Below are 21,655 nucleotides of genomic sequence, written 5' to 3' on the forward strand. Positions count from 1 at the left end.
TATAGATGTCTACTTGGGCTACATATTTATGTACAGTATTCATACCTGTACAAGTACAGATTTCTGACTACAGATTTTTACAGCTCTTTGTTACTTTTTTAACTTATTATTTATTCTATTTATTGTTTAGTGTATTTTTCTCTTTTAGTATAATACTTGTTAACGGCCTGTTTTTTTGTTACATGTCATAGTTGTGTTGCTCTCACCAAGTAAAATTGTAACATAGTTGGTTAAATAAAGAGATTTTGAGATTTGGGGCTTACTGTGTAAAGTGGTCTGTTTTCATCTATTTCCAGAGGTAAAAAGTAACATTCCCACTTCTTTTATTACAGTAGTTTTAATAAAGTATGAGGACATCACATATTTGGGCCTAGGTCATCTTCATTCATCTTTAATAAAAGGCTATTAATCATCAGCTGCCAACGATGCCTCCCAAAACCTGTTAAAAAATCTCTACTTTTCCAAACTGAGGATTACATCTTCATCTAAAATGGTTTAAACTGGTTTATGCTGGTCTGGTTTGCTGGGGTATGCTGTTTTTCTTCCTAGAAGGGCAGTTTCTCAAAGGTTTATAGTCTTTGTGATGCTCTTATACTGTAACACTTGCTGGTGCAAGGTGCATTCCACTGATGTGTCTGTGCATTTTTCACCACTTAAATAGTAAATAAACCTGTTAAAGAACTGATTGTCCATAAAATACTCTTATGAATTATTCACACAGGATTATGAATTCTTTCTAGAAAACAAGCAATACATTCTAATACACCAAATACAATAATAATGAATAATGAATAAATACAATAAATTAAAGTCTAAATGAACTAAAATGACAATCACTTGTTAGTGTTACCTTTATGGTAATAGAAGGGAAGTGGTATTTTGAGGAACCAATATTCTGTAGTCAACAGTAAACAATTATTTAAATATACGTTTGGTATTATATTATCAATGGATTATTGTAATATATATTTTCATTATGTAATATAACATAATTATAATATTATTTTTATAAGCACAGTCTATACTTACCTGACATATCGAGAGTCTCTACACCCAACTGAATGACAGGTGAAAGAAGCGCCATGTAGCGATTATTATGTCAGTAACAGCTTCCTTGTATAAAGACTCTAGGTGTAAGTAGGTGAGACGGGCCGGTGCCGTGACACCTTTATCCCCCCCCCCACATGATTAATTGCCCATCTTCACACAGCTGTCATACTTATATGCCAGATTAAAATTTATGGAAAGATATTTATTGATCATTACTGAGACGTTTTTCTCTGAATAAAGTTTTGCTTTTATCTTAATATAAATGTATCTTTATTAATTAAATGTTAAACACTAGCATGTTAAACTGATGTAATACTGTTGCTACTCTGGCATTTAAACTAACTAACTGATACTAACAGGTAAAGCTAGTGTAACCCATACTAAAGGTATTACAGTAGGAGAAGAGCAAGTACACCTTTCTAATTGTTTGCTCCAATTATCATGTGGTTCATTGCCAGGAACATGTCAACACATGTATTGAGATGTCTGGAGCTTTGGGCTTAGAAGGTCTACTTTTAGCTGCAGACGCTTCCTCCAAGTACTCTCTCAGCCGTCTAGTAGGTACTAGTTTCCTCCTGAGGCTGTACTGACCGGCAGAGGAACGATTCCTCGAATCCTGAAACTAAAATATGTATATTTAATAATTATGCACAGTTACAATAATTAGTCTAATGTAATAAAAATACACCTCAGAAGATAAATGTACCATTTCTGTAGGAAATAAATCTTGCTGTTGTTAAAACAACCCTTGAGGAGCAGATCTGTGATACTCATCACACGGGTTCCTACAACAGCTTGCACTGCTAATGACAGAAAGAACAGAAAAACCAGAGGAAGCTGAAAGTGTGGAAGGCGATGCCAAGGCCCCGCTCATTTGTGTGACTACTTGATTTCAGATCCCCTGAGGTGGTGTAATGAAGCTAAATTACACACATTCAGTCACTGTCAAGTCAAGTCAGATTTATTTGTATAGCGCTTTTTACAACTGTTGTTGTCACAAAGCAGCTTTACATAATTAGTACTTAATAAAGGACAGAGACAGAGAAGAAAGAAGAAATAACATGAAGGATCAAAGACCCCTGTGAGCAAGCCAACGGCGACAGTGGCAAGGAAAAACTCCCTCAGAGCTGGAGGAAGAAACCTTGGGAGGAACCAAGACTCACAAGGGGGACCCATCCTCCTTTGGTCAGAACTATTTAAACATTAATGATAAAAATTACCAAACCAGATACAACAGAAAGTTAATAGTGGTGATATTAATAGTGGCAGACAGACACGAGTCCATCTAGGTTTCAATACGGCCACCAAACAGGCAGCAGCGGCAGGCGGGAGAGCCGCCGGTCCGCCATGGGTCGCTGGCCGGACTGGTAGGTGGCAGCTGGTGTGACGCAGGGGACCTCAGCGGGCAATCTTCCAGCAGGTCGGGCTGGGTGGCCATTTACTCTGAGAAGGTAAAAAGAGAAAGAGAAAGTTAGTTCTGAGAGGAATTTTATGGAGGGCGTAGAATGTTGAGGATCCGCATCAGAGTATGTCTGACGACTCCGGCAGGACTGATTATAACAGCCTACTTAAAAGGAGAGAGCCAGAAGGTAACATGGACACGGGAGCACCCTGAAAACACCAGCATCTATCTGCTCCAACAAACCTGAGTGATCGCGTGTAAGCAGTGAGACGACAGCTCCAGCATCTCAGTGTACTACAATTCCCTACAATTCCATACAATTCCCTGGACCTGCAACCCTTATCTAAGAAACATTAATTACCAAAAGCTAAACTAAACGTTTTCAGCTTAGATTTAAAGATTGAGACTGTGTCTGAGTCCCGAACATTATCTGGAAGGTTATTCCAGAGTTGGGGGGCTTTATAAGAAAAGGCTCTTCCCCCTGCTGAGGTTTTCTGAATTTTGGGCACGAGTAAGAGGCCAGCACCCTGAGATCTAAGTAGTCTTGATGGTTCGTAATATACAATAAGATCCCGCAGGTATTCAGGAGCGAGGCCATGTAGGGCCTTACATGTTAACAGAAGAATTTTGTATTCGATACGAAATTTAACTGGAAGCCAATGAAGTGCTGATAGAACTGGACTGATATGGTCAAATTTTCTAGTTTTAGTAAGGACCCTGGCTGCAGCATTTTGCACCAGCTGAAGTTTATTGAGGTTCCTGCTGGAACAACCTGACAGTAATGCATTACAGTAATCTAGCCTTGAGGTAATAAAAGCATGTACTAGCTTTTCTGCGTCTAATCTAGTGATAAGGAGTTTCTTAGTTTGGAGATGTTCCTAAGCTGCATAAAGGCTGTTCTACTAATATTAGCTATATGTTGCTCAAATGATAAATCTGAGTCAAATGTGACACAAAGATTTTTAGCTGCTAAACCAGGAATGATGGAAGCATCGGCCAAGTCTAACATTAAGTCAGATAGTTTATGTCTAGTGTCCTTTGGACCTAAAAGGAGAACCTCGGTTTTGTCACTGTTAAGAAGAAGGAAGTTATGTGACATCCAGAGTTTTATATCCTTTACACAGTCCTCCATTTTCTGTAGTCTAAATTATCGTCAGGTTTGGCTGATATATAGAGCTGTGTGTCATCTGCATAGAAATGGAAATTAACGCCATGTCTGCTTATAACTGAGCCCAGTGGTAACATGTATAATGTAAATAATAGTGGTCCTAAAATTGAGCCTTGCAGAACTCCATATCTTACTTCTGTGTAATTTGAAGATAAATATTTTATCTTTACGAATTGATAGCGTCCCGTTAGATATGATTGGAACCATGATAGGGCTGTCCCTGTGATTCCAACCATTTTCTCTAATCTTTCTAGTAATATAGTATGATCTATTGTATCAAAGGCTGCACTAAGGTCTAGTAGGACTAATAAAGATACGTAGCCTTGATCAGAGGCAAGAAGGAGATCATTTGTAATCTTCACTAGGGCTGTCTCTGTGCTGTGATTTGGTCTAAATCCAGATTGGAATTTCTCATACATGTAATTTTTACTCAGGTATAAGCAGAGTTGTTGGGCCACAGCTTTTTCTAATATCTTAAATACGAATGTTAAGTTTGAGATGGGTCTATAATTAGATAATACGCTAGGCTCAAGATTTGGTTTCTTGATTAAAGGTTTTATAACTGCTATTTTAAGGGTTTGGGGTACATGCCCAAGGCAAAGGGATGAATTTACAATAGTTAAAAGAGGTGTGATTATAATTGGGAGTATTTCTTTTAGCAATTTAGAGGGAATTGAGTCGAGTGTACAGGTTGTACAATTAGCTGAGGAAATAATTTTTGTGGAAGTGGGTAGAAGGCTTCCAGCCTTTGTTCTACAACTAAGTTATGTTCTAAAGCAACTACATCAGGTGACGGCCATATTTGATTTAATAAGCAGGGTTGGATTTGTTGTCTAATATTTTCTATTTTATTTTTAAAATAGTCATCACAACATTACTGGTTAAAGATGTTGGAATCTGGGGTTGAGTATCTGCCTGGCTTTTACTAAGTTTAGAGATCTCAGTAAAAAGAACTCTGGGATTGTTTTTGTTTTTCTCGATCAGCGAGGCCAAATACACTGAGCGAGCTTTAATGAGTGCCTTTCTATATTCACTAAGGCTGTCCTTCCACGCAGAGTGGAATACCTCTAGTTTGGTCGTCCGCCATTCACGCTCTAGTTTCTAGTTTGTTTTAAGGTACGAGTTTGATCACTGTACCACGGTGCGAGCCTTTTTTGACTCATCATTTTATTTTTAAACGGTGCTACTTTGTCTAAGGTTGATCGAAGGGTATTTTCTAGATCGTTTGTTAATTTAACTAGCTCCGTTTGGTCTGACGGAGTGTAAGCTAAGGTCGATAGGGGTGGGAGGTTTTTAGTAAACTGTACAGCTGTCATTGTGGTTATTGTGCGCTTTAGACAGTGTTGGGGGAGCGAATTTACATTTTGCCTTAGATGTAGCTCAAAGGAGATTAGATAATGGTCTGATATTACTGAGCTTTGAGGTAGAATATTTAGCTGATCAATGCTAACACCCAGGGTCAGCGTGGTGTTCCGGTGGGCTAGCTTCGGCCTTAGCGCTAGCATTAGCCTTAGCTTTCCGGCTATGCCGCCGAGACGTCACCCAATCGCCCCGCTGTGAGGGCTCTAACGCCGGAGTGGGGGGTGCTAGCTCTCCCTAAGGCATCCGGGGCTGCTAGCAGTGACTCCTGCTCTCTATCCTTTAGTAAAGCCATGATGCTCCACCTCTAACTGCTCCACTTCCTCCTCCACAGAGCTACGAGCTCACATTCAGTACAAACACTATCATCATCACTAGTGGAGGAAAAAGGGTCTAGACTAAATAGTGGTGATATTAATAGTGGCAGATAGTTAAGAGTCCATTTAGGTTTTAACATGGTCATTAGACAGGTAGCAGTGGTAGGAGGGTGTGCAGCTGGTCTGGTATGGGTGGTGGTGGTGGGGGGCCTGCTGGTCGGACTGGTAGGTGGCAGCTGGTCTGACACAGGTAGGTGTCATCTGTGACCAATTGCCTGATTGGTGTTAATAGGTTAGTATGATGCTTACCTTGGTCTTTTAGGGTACATGGATTCCCGCACTCCAGCTGCCAGATTGCTATAAGAGATACGTCACATTAATATAGCTTGTATTTACTCTCGTATTTCAAACAGAGGTTCCTGTAATGAAAGGGGAAATCAGATCATGCTGTTTATATGCTTTAAACCTGTACAGACCAAAGGAGCCAACACCTCCAACTGAGCGCAGCCTCTTTCTGACAGACCTGCAGAGTTTAAAGAGGTCAGAGAAGGTCAGATCAGTGAAGAGTGATACAGCTCTAACAATCACACCAAGCTCCAGTCAGAGGAGGGGGAGTTTTTCAGGAGGAGTTTAGGGCAGTGAGAGCTGTTGAAGTGAACTGGCTTTTCTTTATTGATAACTACCAATGTGGAGAACTGGTAGCGTTATTTTTACCTGAACCTCCATGCTGCTAAATATCAGGCGTTCACAAGTAGATCAGCAGCAGTTATAAACAGACCTGTCGCAGTAATTACGTTAGAAACTGATCGTATGATCAATGATTATGACCTCCATCATTTTGGAGGACATCGATAATGAAGTTTTGTTTATTTGCGTGTTTTTAAGACCTTTAACCAGGCGAGCTTTTCTGTTCTCCCCTCTACCACACACACACACACACACACACACACACACACACACACACACACACACACAGACCTTTCTGTTTATTAATAAAACTATTTTCGATCATCTATTATTCCATTACTTTTCCTAATGTTTTAGTTTTTGCTGTGGTATCGTTTCAGTATCGGTATTGAGATATTTAGGCAGGTATCGTATCTAAAGTCATAAGTTTGGTATCGTGACAACACTACTGTTTATCATGTAAATAGAAAAATATAAATAAGTAAATTACCTCTAACTTCTTATACTGAGAGCAGAAACCTCTGATAAAAATGAATCTATCTATCTGTCTATCTGTCTGTCTGTCTTTCTGTCTGTCTGTCTCTCTATCTCTCTGTCTGTCTGTCTGTCTGTAACCCTGTTAAAATTAGGAGCCTCTTTTTGAGCTCTTCTACAGAGGCTGTTCATTTGCCCCGCCCACCTTCTCTCCCCCTCTTCACTTCTTGCTCTCTTCAAGTGTGAGTGTGTGTTGTGTCCAGAGCTGATGCTGTGGTGCTATTTTTTGTGAGCAGTTATTGAAGTTAAAAGCTGATTAAGGGTCCAGAGGGGATATAAAATCCCCCATTCCTCGTTTTTTCAGTGTTCTTTAGTCCTGAGTTTGATAAAACTCATCAGTTTCTGTTCAGTTGTGAAGAGAAACACCGGTGAGTTCAGACAGGGCTGTTTAAGGAGGGATTATGAGTTAGTAAGTGTAGATTTCCAAGTGATAAGATGTTGAAAGTGTTGATAAGGGAGTTAAAAGATTATTAAACAGCCGGAGTATAAATGTGGGAGACAGACCTCGGCTAGTTCGTTTCAGCTGCTAAGCTGTAGGCTAACAGGCAGAGGCTAGCGGGATTAGCATCTTGTTTAAGTGTAAATCTACGATGTTAAGTGTTAAATCCTGCTGTTTACGGACTCAGAGACATGCTGAGATGAATATGCTTGTCGTACAGTCTTGCTGAACTTAGTGCTGTATCGTACAGGTTGTTTTGTTGACGGGAAAAGCGAGCGAATTTGTCCAAGATGGCGAGCCGACCCGAGACTACACTTCCCAGAGTACTGCGCGAGTGACGTCAGAAGCGGGAACACACACACACACACACACACACACACACACACACACAATCTTAGTCTATCCGGGTAGTGAAGATTTAAACACACTTTTCTGACACTTTGAGACGATATTACTCCAGAAAGGAACTTTGATTATAACAAAAGGAAAAAACTGTTGGTTCACATTTCAGACTTAAAGGACTGTTATATTGTTAAAGTTGAGTAAAATATCTCACGAATTCTTGCCTCTGAAGTTTATTATTTTACTACCATTTAAACTTTTGTTGAGGGTCTTGTGTGTTGGGTTTTGTTGTTAAATCTGAACTTATGCATTTTTCCAGTACCGTTAATTTATTCTTTTATAGAGCCTCATTGATCTACAGTTTCCTCTTATAACTCATTTATACCTCCTACTCCATTTTTATGTTTTTTTCTTTCCTATTAGCCACTCACAACTATTCACACACACACATAAGAAGAAGGTCACATCATTTCTGTGAATAAATATATGAGTGTATCTTTAACCCTGTACTCACTGGTCCGTCACATCTCTGTCCAAGCTCTCCTTAGAGTACCTAGTGAGATATCAACCCTGGTCCAAACCCCTGAAGAATCCCAACCTATGGTTGATCTGTCCCTCAATAGAAATGCCTGTTGTGGTGTAACGGTTGGTGTAGACACTGAGTTAGCTAACGTAGCTCCTGTGTTACATTTACGCGTGCTACGTATCTGTCTATCTACCTAACTAGACAGATTTGATCCAATTGAAGAAATTGTAGGACAGTCAGGACATTTCTCTTTGTTTTATTTCAGAAACAGGTTTCTGTAATGAAAGAGAAAAGCAGAAGATGCTGTTTATTGTTTAAATAGAAAAATGTAAAGAATTATTTGAATTAAATGACCCCTTGCCTCTTATACTAAGAGCAGAAAATTCAGAGGAATTCATCTATACAACTATCTATCTATTTATCTAGCTAGCTATGTGTCTATCCACCCGTCATTGTTTTATCCAGTTGGTGAAATTGCAGCGCCCTCATTCCCCCAGAATCACCAGGTAGTTAACATGTCACATAGTCACAAGTCTCTACTGTGTATGGGCTGGTGATGAGTCAGCTACCAGTGACAGATACCAGATACCAGTACCAGATAATGTGCTGCATGAGGCTTGTCTGTCCTGGTTGTTCTTTAAACAGCCCAGCTGGTATCCTTTCCTTCAGCTCCCTCAGCTTGTCCCTCATCTTGAGAACGTAGGACAGGATGTTTAGCTTTTCAGTCTTTTTCAGAGCAAATGCTTCCGGGTAGCATAGACCCAGATTACTAAAATATGGCAATTTCCTCCCCGGCCTCTTGGTAAAGGGCGTATCCATGGCAGTCCGTGAAAATGGCATGTCGATAACTGTCAGACTTATTAATGGCACCCTGTCTGACTTTTTCTCAGATGCTGTTAACTGACACTCTGGACAGACAATACAAAATTCAGCTATATCTAGCAGCTGACTTGGCCAGTAAAATCGACTTGCAAATCTGCTGTGTGTTTTAGCCTGACCCAATTGACCTGGTCTCTTATACTGAGAGCAGAAAACTCAGAAAATTTCATCTAACTGTTTATCTGTCTATTTATCTAGCTAGCTAGCTGTGTGTCTTTTAACACATCAATTTTTATCCATTTGGAGAATTTGTAGGACAATTAGGGTGTTTGTCTTCATTTCAAACACAGGTTCCTATAATGAAAAGAAATGAAAATCAGATAATGCTGTTTATCATGTAAATAGAAAGAAAATGAGAATTTATTTAATTCAGTTACCTCTTACCTCTTATACTGAGAGCAGAAAACTCAGAGAATTTCATCTATTTTAACTATTTATCTGTGTATTTATCAAGCTAGCTATGTTTCAATTAACCCATCATTGTTTTTATCTAGTTGGTGAAATTATTGGGCAGTCAGGGTGTTTGTCTTTGTTTCATTTCAAACACAGGTTCCTGTAATGAAAAATAAAGGAATCAAATATTGGACAATCAGAATTCAGAGAAATTCAGGAATCAGAATTCGGGAATTCAGAATAAAGGAATCAGAATTCAGAGAAATTCATCTATCGAACTATTTATCTGATAATTTGTCTAGCTAGCTAGCTATGTGTCTTTTAACCCGTCAATTTTTTTATCCAGTTGGAGAATTTGTAGGACAATTAGGGTGTTTGTCTTTGTTTCATTTTAAACACTGCTTCCTGTAATGAAAAAAGGAGATGAGATAATGTTTTTTATTATGCAAATTGAAAAATATAAAGAATAACTTGAATTAAATGACCCCTTACCTCTTATACTGAGAGCACAAAATCTGGAGAAATTCATCTATCTAACTATTTATCTGTCAATTTATCTAGCTAGCTAGCTATGTGTCTATAAACCCGTCATTTTTTTTTTTTTTTTTATCCATTTGGAGAATTTGTAGAACAGTCAGGTTGTTTGTCTTTGTTTCATTTCAAACACAGGTTCCTGTAAAGAAAAAAGAAATCAGATAATGCTGTTTATCATGTAAATAGAAAAATAATAAGGATTATTTAAATTGAATGATCTCTTACCTCTTATACTGAGAGCACAAAATTCGGAGAAATTCATCTATCTAACTATTTATCTGTCTATTTATCTAGCTAGCTAGCTATGTGTCAAATAACCCTTCATTTTTTCTATCCAGTTGGTGAAATTTTAGGACAATCAGGTTGTTTGTCTTTGTTTCATTATAAACACAGGTTCCTGTAATAAAAAAAAGAAATCAGATAATGCTGTTTATCATGTAAATAGAAAAATATTAAGGATTATTTAAATTGAATGATCTCTTACCTCTTATACGGAGAGCACAAACTTCTGAGAAATTCATCTGTCTAACTCTTTATCTGTCTGTTTAGCCAGCTAGCTATGTGTCTATAACCCATCATTTTATTTTATTCATTTGGAGAATTTGTAGGACAGTCAGGGTGTTTGTTTTTGTTTCATTTCAAACACAGGTTCCTGTAATGTAAAAAAAAGAAATCAGATAATGCCGTTTATTATGCAAATTGAAAAATATAAAGAATAACTTCAATTAAATGACCCCTTACCTCTTATACTGAGAGCACAAAACTCGAAGAAATTCATCTATCTGACTGTTTATCTAGATAGCTAGCTATGTTTCAATTAACCCGTCGTTGTTTTTATCCAGTTGGTGAAGTTGTAGGACGGTTAGAGTGTTTGTTGTTGTTTCATTTCAAACACAGGTTCCTGTAATAAAAAAGAGGGAATCAGTTAATGCTGTTTATCATGTAAATAGAAAAATATTAAGGGTTATTTAAATTAAATTACCCCTTACCTCTTATACTGAGAGTAGAAAACTCGGAGAAATTCATCTATCTAACTATTTATCTGTCCATTTATCTAGCTAGCTATGTGTCTATAAACCCGTCATTTGTTTTTTTTTTCGTTTTTTTTTCTTTTTTTTATCCATTTGTAGAATTTGTAGGACAGTCAGGTTGTTTTTCTTTGTTTGATTTTAAACACAGGTTCCTGTAATGTAAAAAAAAGAAATCAGATAATGCTGTTTATCATGTAAATGGAAAAATATAAAGAATTAATATAATTAAATGACCCCTTACCTCTTATACTGAGAGCACAAAATTTGGAGAAATTCATCTATCTAACTATTTATCTGTCTATTTATCTAGGTAACTAGCTATGTTTCAATTAACCAGTCATTGTTTTTATCTAGTTGGTGAAATTATTGGACAGTCAGGGTATTTGTCTTTGTTTCATTTCAAACACAGGTTCCTGTAATAAAAAAAAGAAATCAGTTAGTGCTGTATATCATGTAAATGGAAAAATATAAAGAATTAATATAATTAAATGACCCCTTACCTCTTATACTGAGAGTAGAAAACTCGGAGAAATTTATCTATCTAACTATTTATCTGTCAATTTAGCTAGCTAGCTATGTGTCTATAAACCTGTCATTTGTTTTTTTTTTCTTTTTTTTATCCATTTGGAGAATTTGTAGGACAGTCAGGTTGTTTTTCTTTGTTTCATTTCAAACACAGGTTCCTGTAACAAAAAAATATTAAGCGTTATTTAAATTAAATTAGCCCTTACCTCTTATACTGAGAGTAGAAAACTCTGAAACATTCATCTTTGTAACTATTTATCTGTCTATTTATCTCTCTAGCTAGCTATGTATCTGTTAACTCGTCATTTTTTTTTATCCATTTGGAGAATTTTTAGGACAGTTAGATACATTACTGTATTAAATGAATTGTAGAACAGTCAGGATGTTTCTCTTTTTTATTTCAAGCATCTTTAGTCCATCTGTAGTTCAGCTGTCTCTCTCTCTTTATCTATCTATGTACATTTTAGTCTGTATGTTTACTTCTTCTGTCTGTCTTATCTTTATTTGTAACAGTTTTTACTTATCCATTTTTCTACCTGTCTAATCCTACATAGATCAATAGATTAAATTCTTCAACACTTGCAAACTTTAATAGTCTGTCCACCATCCCAAAAACATCATCAGCTTCTCAACATTACAACTTTTATCCAGTTAAAATTAAAACACACATCAGCAGCAGACTTTAAAAACCCAGTCAGTTCAGCAACCTCAAGGCTAAAGCACACTGCCACGGCGGGCAGGAATAATGAAAAGACTGTTTGTCCTACATTTGCTGTCCTGATGTGTGGAGAGGGTGCTGGTTACATGTCTGCAGCTGGAGGATCAGAGGAGCGACTGGGAGTTTAATGGAATGATTGATAATAGAACATTCTTACATCATAAAGACACAGTTCTAAAGTTCCAGCAGCAGCTGTTTCTCTGACTTTTGAAAGATGCATTTGTGAACTGGTGCTCACCTGAGTTTACTCATGTATACACACCTGCACCAACACCTGAACACATTAAAATCACTCCTGTCATCAACAGGGTTCTTTCAGTAATCCAAAATCTGTCTTCAAATATGGGCCTAATAGTAATTTACTGTTGCTATATATTACATTTCATGATTTTATGTTATGCCAATATATCTATCTATAGATCTATATATCTGTCTGCCTGTATATATCTACTCTTTATTTTTTTTAATTGATAAGTGAAATATGGCAGTGGTGGCTCAGCGGTTAGAGCGCCGGGATATTGATAACAGGGTTGTGGGTTCGATTCCCGGGCTCGGCAATCTGCCACTGTTGGGCCCTTGAGCAAGGCCCTTTACCCTCTCTGCTCCCCGGGCGCTGGAGTTGGCTGCCCACCGCTCTGGGTGTGTGTGTGTACTCACTGCCCCTAACACATGTGTGTGTGTGTGAGTGTGTGTTCACTACCAGATGGGTTAAATGCGGAGAACACATTTCGCTGTACAGTGTACACTGTACAGTGACAAATACGTGCACCTTTACCTTTAATCAGCCTGGTCTCATGGGATATACGTACCTCTGACCACTTTTTAGGTTTAAGATATAGGGGAACTGGGTACTTTCTCTTGATTAAGGGTGATTTATCTAGCTAGTAGGTAACAGCTAGCTAGGTGGCTAGGCTAATGCAGCCTCTAACATAGCATCAGGTACACAGCGAGCTGTAGTTGTGGCCATTCTCATATAGTTTGGTGGTTAAATCAGAGGTTCTTCTAACATATCTCTGACCAAAAGCTTATACGAAGATAAGGGAACGGGAGACACTGTAGGAATGACCTGTGGTGCTCTTTGGTGCATTTTGGTGATGAGCCTTGCACTGAATGTGCTCCTGTGGGTGGGAGCCATTATCCGTAATGGCATGCAGCTTATACAGAATCCTCCCCTCTGACACTGCCTCAGTGAGTCCACCTCCACACCCACATCATCACTGGCCTTTTGGATCAGTTAGAATAGAGACGACTTTGGTCCTTCCTGTAGAGGGCGTCAGTGTTCTTAGCCCAGTCTAGTTAGTTGTCAATGTAAACTCCTAGATATTTGTAGTTCTCCACAGTGTCCACATTGACCCCCCTGATGGACACAGGGGTCACCAGTGCCTTGTCCCTCCTTTACAGGTCATTTTGTAAAATACATTTTCATGAGTTGCTGAACAATAACAAAAAATGGTTCAAGTCAAGTCAAGTGGGTTTTATTGTCATTTCAACTACATACAGAGTACACAGTGAAACGAAACAACGTTCCTCCAGGACCATGGTGCAACATAGACAGTGCATACAAGACACAAGTGCAACACAAACAACAAGTGCGAACAGACAACACAGTGCAGACCAGCTTCCAATCCTCTATGAGGAAACATGCGTCATGTTGATTTGCATGTTCTGTGTATGTATGAAAATGTATTTAAAAAAAATAATTACAGAAATTCCAGCAAGAACATCTGAAGCTTCAGCGAATTAACAATGCTTTGCGGATGTAATGCACACCAAGTTATTGGTATGTATTTTTCACACCTAAAATGTTGTTCACAACAATTTGGAAGAGTGAGGCTGTTGAAAAGCCACTTTTCACGATACACGATTTGTGTATCTTCCAAAAAGCTTTCCTTGAATGAACATATTGTCATCATGAAAAAGAAAAATTCTGTAGCATTGACCACTTCTCTTGCCCAGTTTGCACCCTAGATACAGTTGCTGTGTCTGTCGATGGAAACCGAAAACTACATCGTTTCAGCAAAACAAAGAGTTATGTTATTCTTGACAACTGTAAACTGTCAGAATCTCTACGGAGTATCTCTGTTATCTTTAATGTTTTCTTTAGAGGAACAGACATTTTTTGATGCCATTTTTTGGCCAGTGATAAAGATATAGCAACATTTGTTGAGTGCATTCGTAAGAAGGCCAAGCCAGTAAGATATTTGTCAAAACACTTTAGACTGTACATAGTGAAGCAGGATTTACTTTTTGTATATATTTGACAGTGACATTGTGTTACAGGTACATGGAAAAGGAATCTGTGGGACATCAACATGGGCTGCAGCCAGAGAGACCTCTAAAAAGACACACATCATATGTAATGAAGAGGTCCTGGAGGTGGCAGTTTGCTTAAAGGTCTGAACATATATTGGGGGAGATATTTGCCAATCCTCCATTTTTGCAAGAAGAACTGGCCACAAAAACAAATGGAAAGTTCTTCTGCACTGATCTAATGTGTGGATATTGGCCATATCTGCAGAAGCCGGCTCAGACATTCCCAGAAATACAAAACTTGACTTACACTTTTCTGCATGCAAAGGGGCATTCTACAAAATGTGAGGTAATTGTGTGTGGTCGAACACACGGTTAAGTATTTTACCATATTGGTGGTGTTTTTAAACTTCAAATTTGTATTCTTGACATCTGATATAAATGCTGTAGGTGCAGCAGGGTGGCAGAAACCAAACAGGGGTAGGCACTACCATATTTAACAGCTTTTTGTCACAAATGGCTCTAACTACAAAATACATGAGTAAGGCTGGGAAGTGAACCTTTACTTACAGTGCTCATGTATTGTGCTTTTTACCCTACTTTTCATTGATTTATATTTGTTGACTAAGCCCTGGTGAAACAGCACATTTATCAGTTCCTTCATCATTACAGGGATCACATTGCATGTCAGGAGGGGGGATCATCTTGCTGTTTTTTTACAAGTATATTTTAACACCTGCCCTTTTAACTGATAGAGTGACCATGGCAAACAAACTTATACTTATACTAAACTTAAAATTATTTGTATAATTGCTTTCTCATTGCATAAGTGATGTGACTTTCTCTATCAAAATGTTGGAATACTTATTAGTCACCATAAAACTAAAAAAGAGCAAACTGTAGATAGATTCTCAGATTTTCTTGGCAAAACATTTATGGGTGTCGTCTTTTCATTTTACACACCCACGTTGTTTAGTCATTTACTGTTTTGTCCTCATCTCAATATGTTAGATGTGAAATCTGTAACAATAACATTAAGTTGTAGGTAATTTAGGTAATTTCCAGTTCAAATACATTTTTACATGGAGCAAAGTGCCCCTTCCACATCGTACACTTAAACCCTTACATAATCTTTATACTGTGTTTATACTCTAGTGAGCATGTTCAATAAAACCACCTCATTGTTTCTGCACGTTTTCCATTTGATCAGTTCCACTGACCATATAGGTCTTGTTGTATAGTTTCATGTAATCCATCTTTTTCCCTGTGTACTTTGCCAGCACACCTTTACCTTTTTCTTTAGTATTCAGGACCTCCACAAGACTGTCATTTCCAGATGTTGTAGTGAAGAAACTAGCATGAGCAAGTCCGATTTGTAATGTCAGCCAAGAGTGATAGTTGGTCACAGGACGCTGTTGGCTGGATCTTTGTGATTGGTGGACTATTCTCAGTGACATTGAGCTGTTTAAAAACTCACTGACTCACTCGCACTGGTGCAACACACACTAACGCCACCACCCTGTCAGTGTTACTGCAGTGCTGAGAATAATCCACCACCCAGATAGTACCAGTTTATTGCACTGGTGTGACTGAATCAGACACAGAAGGGCTGTTGGAGTTTTCACCGTTCACTCTGTAGACAAACCGAGTTTGTCATTCTGCTTTGGAGACTTTTGCTTGTAATTGTACACACCTACCACCTTGGAAGGAGTGTCTAATCGAGTGGACAGTGAGTGGACACAACGTTTAAAAACTCTGGCAGCACTGCTGTTTCTGATGTATGCTACGATTACTTTTGTATTCGCTGACGTTATGACTTGGGATTCTGGTATGTTAATTTTGACATGAACCATTTTCGTGACTCTTCATTTGAACTCATTAAACTTAGACTTTCAAAGGAAAGAGGTCTGTGTGATGGGGGTCTTTTACCCCCTTTTTTGACCACTTGCACTAAACTGTGCTTTCAACCTCACAGAGTGACCATGTTCCAGAGTCAGGAGAAGTGACTGAACGCCCGACTCCTCTGATTAACTGCCACAGTGCTTCTGCTTTTCTTCCTCCACAATGTAAAACCAGTCACGCGTTGCCTGTGTAGTCAGGACAGAAAGCTGCAGCACTAACATCAGATGTCAAATTATTAACACTCACACTGCAGGAGAACTGGAAATGACGTGTGAAGTAGGAGAGAGAAGCAGGAGCTCTGATGCTGTGTGCATCGACTTTCAGTTCAGTTACACTCCCCTGCCAACCAATTCCGTTCAGCTGGTGATATCCATGCACTGAGTTGATGACAAGTAAGTGCCAGCTAGTTGTCTGTTCAAGTTTGTTTCTTGTGAGAATTAACTCCATGTTAAAGAATAAAGAGAGAAAGAAAGTCGTTCAAGCTGCAGTAAAGTTCTTGTTCTGTGCGGAAAATGGCTTCCGCCTGAGGACATAGTAGTGCAGTTCTCATGTTCGCAAAACATATAGGGAAGCTCTATATGTAACCGTGTGCATATTCTCTAGAACATAATGTCCCTTAAATACTATTCCTGCTAGAACTGAATGTTAATACTTATTATTTATTAAGTGATCATTTCTTATCTGATTCAGCAGTTTACAATATTTGTTCGAATATGATTTGATGGGTTTGTTATTTCAGACTGTGAGCAATGCTGAATGTCAAGTTGTACTGTGAAGTACTATTGGATTACAATACAGTTTAATAAGAAGAAATTATGTTGCTTCGTCTTTATTCCTGTGTCCTTACCGATGCACCATCTTGTTTACTGTGAAACCCAATATGAGCTAGCCCTACCTATATCCTCTGAAACACTTGAAGACATGAAGAAGAACGTTTTTGACAAGGTGATGCAGCTGGAGAGACTTATCGAGGAAGAGGCTCTACTTGTGGAAGAAATGAGACAACAGTGGAACCATCTTACAAGAACCTGCAGGGCTTTGAGGGACCAGGCTGGTGTACTATCAGATGGCCTGGCCACACAGAGTGAGAACCTAAGTGAAATGAAAATACCCCCAAAATAGCAGATCAGAATCATTATAGTTATAATTAGTTTTATACAAATGTAGGTGATGATAAAAAGCATACAGTGATTATAAATCCAGTATGAAGATGAAATTCCAGACTCTTATGAAAGAACCATGAAACTACAGGGGCCAATTTCCTGCACAGGGATTAAGCTTAGTCTTGGACTATATTTGGGTGGTCATCTATGGGACAAGTTGGAATGGGAAGTGAACATGGACAAGCTGTACAAGAAGGGCCAAAGCCAGAGCTACTTTTTGAAGGCTGAGGTTCTTTGGTGTGACAACCTAGCTGCTATGAACTTTCTACAAATCTGTGGTGCCAAGTATCATTTTTCTGTGCCATTGTGTGCTGGGCAGCAGTACAACAACAAAAGGCCCAAATAGACTGAACAAGATCATTAGACTGACCGACTCAGTCCTGGGGGCTAAACTGGACACAGTGGAGATGGTGCTGGAGAGGGTAATGGGATGTTTGCAAAGGTGTCCGTGATCATGAAGAACTCTCACCCAGTCCACAAAACACTACATGGACAGAGAGCACCCAATGGGCAGCAGACCTCGCTGCAGGACACTGACAGGTCATTTCTTCCTACAGCCATCAGATTGTACAAATCTACACTCCAATCCATCAAATTAATCTGTTACTCAGCATCATTGGACATCTGTATGTCAACTGCACTGCATTTCCATCACTGCCTGTTCTGCTCTAGTCATCTTTTACACAATACTACAGCAGTTCTGCATTAAGTACTTAGTACTATGCAGTAATACTGCAACTGTAAATGACCTCATCCGTGGATTACTGTTACCATCACACAGTAACATTAACTGTGACAGTAACTGTGGCTATGACTGTGGCAATAACTGTAACTGCAATACCTATATATGAGGGTTAGGGTCCTCTATAACAGAAATATGCTACAAAGCCATTCAGGGAAACTAAATATCTCTGTACCAGTCCTTGGTGTGGTAACGTCAGACAAACCTGTAGACCACTAGAATAACCAGCTGTACTGAGTACTCCTCCTCTTCCCTGCCCGCTTCTCCAACTAAAGTATAGAACATAGCCAAAGTCAAGTTTATTACAATGGTCAGTGGCTTGTCTAGGCTGAGGTCTAAACTAGACATAGGTTTTAATATAAACTAATAAGATTATTTTGAATCTCTTCTGTCACATACATGTTATTTGTGTAAAAATGACTGACATGAGCTCTACGAAGGATTGTCAATTCATGGATGCAAATGTATGGATGCAGTTACTGCACAGAACCTGGCCCCAGTTTGAACATAAGACAGCTCTCATTTGAACTAAATTTGTCCTCATTTCTGTGTAATAGAAGGGCAGGATGTCATGCTTTGTATGTTTTTTACAGACACTGATATGACCCCTACTGAGTGAAGGATTTCAGTGGTATTCATGGCATTATTTCCATTATTACATTCATGTCATGACATTTTCTATCTCTGTATTCTCCCCATCGTCTCATTACAGGTTTATTAGCATTCCAATGGTTGTGAGCAGCCAGGCCTTCCATGTCTGCAGAAGAAGGCATATGCCTTCATGCCTTTCAAGCTTAGGACCACCATGACACTTTGGGTCTGTTTACTCCTGCCATAAAGAGCCATAAATCCCAGAAATATCAAACAAGTTACAGCAGCTTCAAGAAAAATGACATTCACTGGTTTGATGGTGCTGTTACAGGAAAGCATTAAGCATTTTTATTCAATAGCATCTGGTCTGTAGCATCTGTGTCCTACACACAAAATTCATTCTTTTTTTGGTAATTTCTTGATCCTTCCTACTTCAAGATTTTTTTTTTTTACCAATCCTCACATATCTGGTAGCAAAATACCTACAATATTTATAATGAATAATAATTATAATGAATAATGTCAACTTGTACCTTTTGAAAACTTTGACTTTGAACAAGCCCATTTTAACAAAATCTGTTCAGCACATTATTTTGAGGGGGTATGTCAAGTTTGGTGGACATTTGTCACAAGAAAGCGAGGCCAATAGTACATAATTCTTAGAAACCATTCATCCAGTCAACCTACAATTCTACATGCTGCATCTTTAGCCTGTTCTATAATAGTCTGACCAGAGGACTTGATATGTCAATTATTGTGGTTGGTATTAGCCAATCACATTCAAGCATACATTTGACATGCTAAACATTCACCAATCAGGGTGCAACTTAAGGGGATTTATCAATGTAGGCATATTCTATTAACCAGTGAAGTTGCCAGAAATGCCTTACAATAATGCTGTCATATGCTGTTTCCTATATGTTACATTTACAGATCACACCATACATAATCGATACCAATACATAAACTTATTGATCGATACACAGTACCGATCTGATACCATTGTTAAATAAATAAACCGTATACCTCACCATGTGGGAGAGATTTAAAGCATCAGGATTGATGTAAACATTATCTCACTAACTTTGTAAAATAGTTATAAATGTAGTAAATTGCTATTTATTTGTCACTAAAATAAGAAACAATTGTGCAGGACCTTGGCAAAGCATTCACCTTACAATGTATTCATTTATTTATAAGTATTTATAGGGGGGAAAAACACATGCCAGATTTAGTTCTTTTCAGAGGATACAAAAGTCTTCATATGAGATATGACTATTAACAGAATGTTTTTTTTAGTTGAAAATGCAATAATTTTGATGATTGGTTATGTGTATTGATTTGTAATGATCATTATCATTGGGCCTGTTGTGCTGGTTCTTTAGGTCTCATTGGGCCTGTTGTGGTTGGAACTTTTTTTCTATATTGGCATAAAAAAAAAATCCTAAAATTTAGGCCTACTTGAAGCCATAGCTAACACTCGTGTGACTCCAGTGTTGTGACTGTTTTTTTTTCATGGTAATTCCTACTCCATCCACTATGTGGCAGTATATTGGAAGTAGGCCAGGTTACAAGCCAAAAGGGAGGGAACTATGAAGCAGCAAGGTGGTTTAGATGTGGCTCACTTCAGGCCTCACTGTAATGAAGATCCTTACTGGTGGAACTATAGGTTCTAACACTCACTGTAAGTTTGCTATCATTTAATTCTTTCTATATTCAATCAAGCTTTGTTTATGTTTTATTCATGAGGTTTTGTGCTGTTCTGTTTTTGCAGAAAGCTTCACTTTTGTCTTGTTTTCTGTTTGTTTGGTTCTCTATTTGCAGTCCTTACAACTAACTTGCTCTTCTTATGGACATTGGGATAAACTTTACACACAGAAGACAAATGTATCACTCCTGAATTGACTCTCAGCAACTCAAACCAGGGATTTCCATGGTTTAGACTTTCCTTTCACAAGGAAACACCCAGGATTATAAACTGTTATCAGAAAGAAGGATGGAATACAAACCACTTTGTGAGAGCTTGGCACAGCATTCACCTTACAATGTGTTCATTTATTTATAAGTATTTATAGGAGACAGTCACACATGCCAGATTTAGTTCTTTTCAAAGGATACAAAAGTCTTCATATGAGATATGTCTATTAACAGAATGTTTTTTTTTTAGTTGAAAATGCAGTAATTTTGATGATTGGTTATGTGTGTTACCTTTTTTCATGGTAATTCCTACTCCATCCACTATGTGGCAGTATATTGGAAGGAGGCCAGGTTACAAGCCAAAAGGGAGGGAACTATGAAGCAGCAAGGTGGTTTAGATGTGGCTTCATGAGGTTTTGTTCTGTTGTGCTTTTGCAGAAAGCTTCACTTTTGTCTTGTTTTCTGTTTGTTTGTTTCTCTATTTGCAGTCCTTACAACTAACTTGCTCTTCTTATGGACATTGGGATAGACTTTACACACAGAAGACAAATGTATCACTCCTGAATTGACTCTCAGCAACTCAAACCAGGGATTTCCATGCTTCAGACTTTCCTTTCACAAGGAAACACCCAGGATTATAAACTGTTATCAGAAAGAAGGATGTCTGAAATACAAACCACTTTGTGAGAGCTTTCCAACTCCTATGTTTTGGATTGGTTCTATGGACTTCAAGTAAGTACCGTTAATAAGAGGGTGAGTACAGACAAAATTTTACCTACCTTCAAGCACTAGTGAGCAGTCCACAAGAAATCTGCAGGCTCTCTTAAGTACTTGTTTTGTAAATTGTGATCTGGCTATTCTAAGGGTAGTAGTATATTTCAGATGTCTCTCTACACTACAGCTGATTTTGGATTTATATGCTTTATGGATGTTTAACTGGAACAATATTACATTAAAATGGTTAAAATATGCATATTGTACGATAGTGTCACAGTAGTGATTTATTCATTATGAAAATGCACTAAATGCATGTTTAGAACCTCTAAAGTGCTAAAAGTGCACATTTTGTTTTTGTCTTTTACCATCAACAGCACCTGTTGCAGGAATTCTGGCTATTCTGATTAAATATCCTTGTCAAAATGGAAAGACTGGAAATGTTGAGGAAATATAATGAGTGTAGTTTCTC

The sequence above is a fragment of the Salminus brasiliensis genome, chromosome 4 (assembly GCF_030463535.1).
Source record: "Salminus brasiliensis chromosome 4, fSalBra1.hap2, whole genome shotgun sequence".
In the NCBI taxonomy this organism is placed as follows: Eukaryota; Metazoa; Chordata; class Actinopteri; order Characiformes; family Bryconidae; genus Salminus; species Salminus brasiliensis.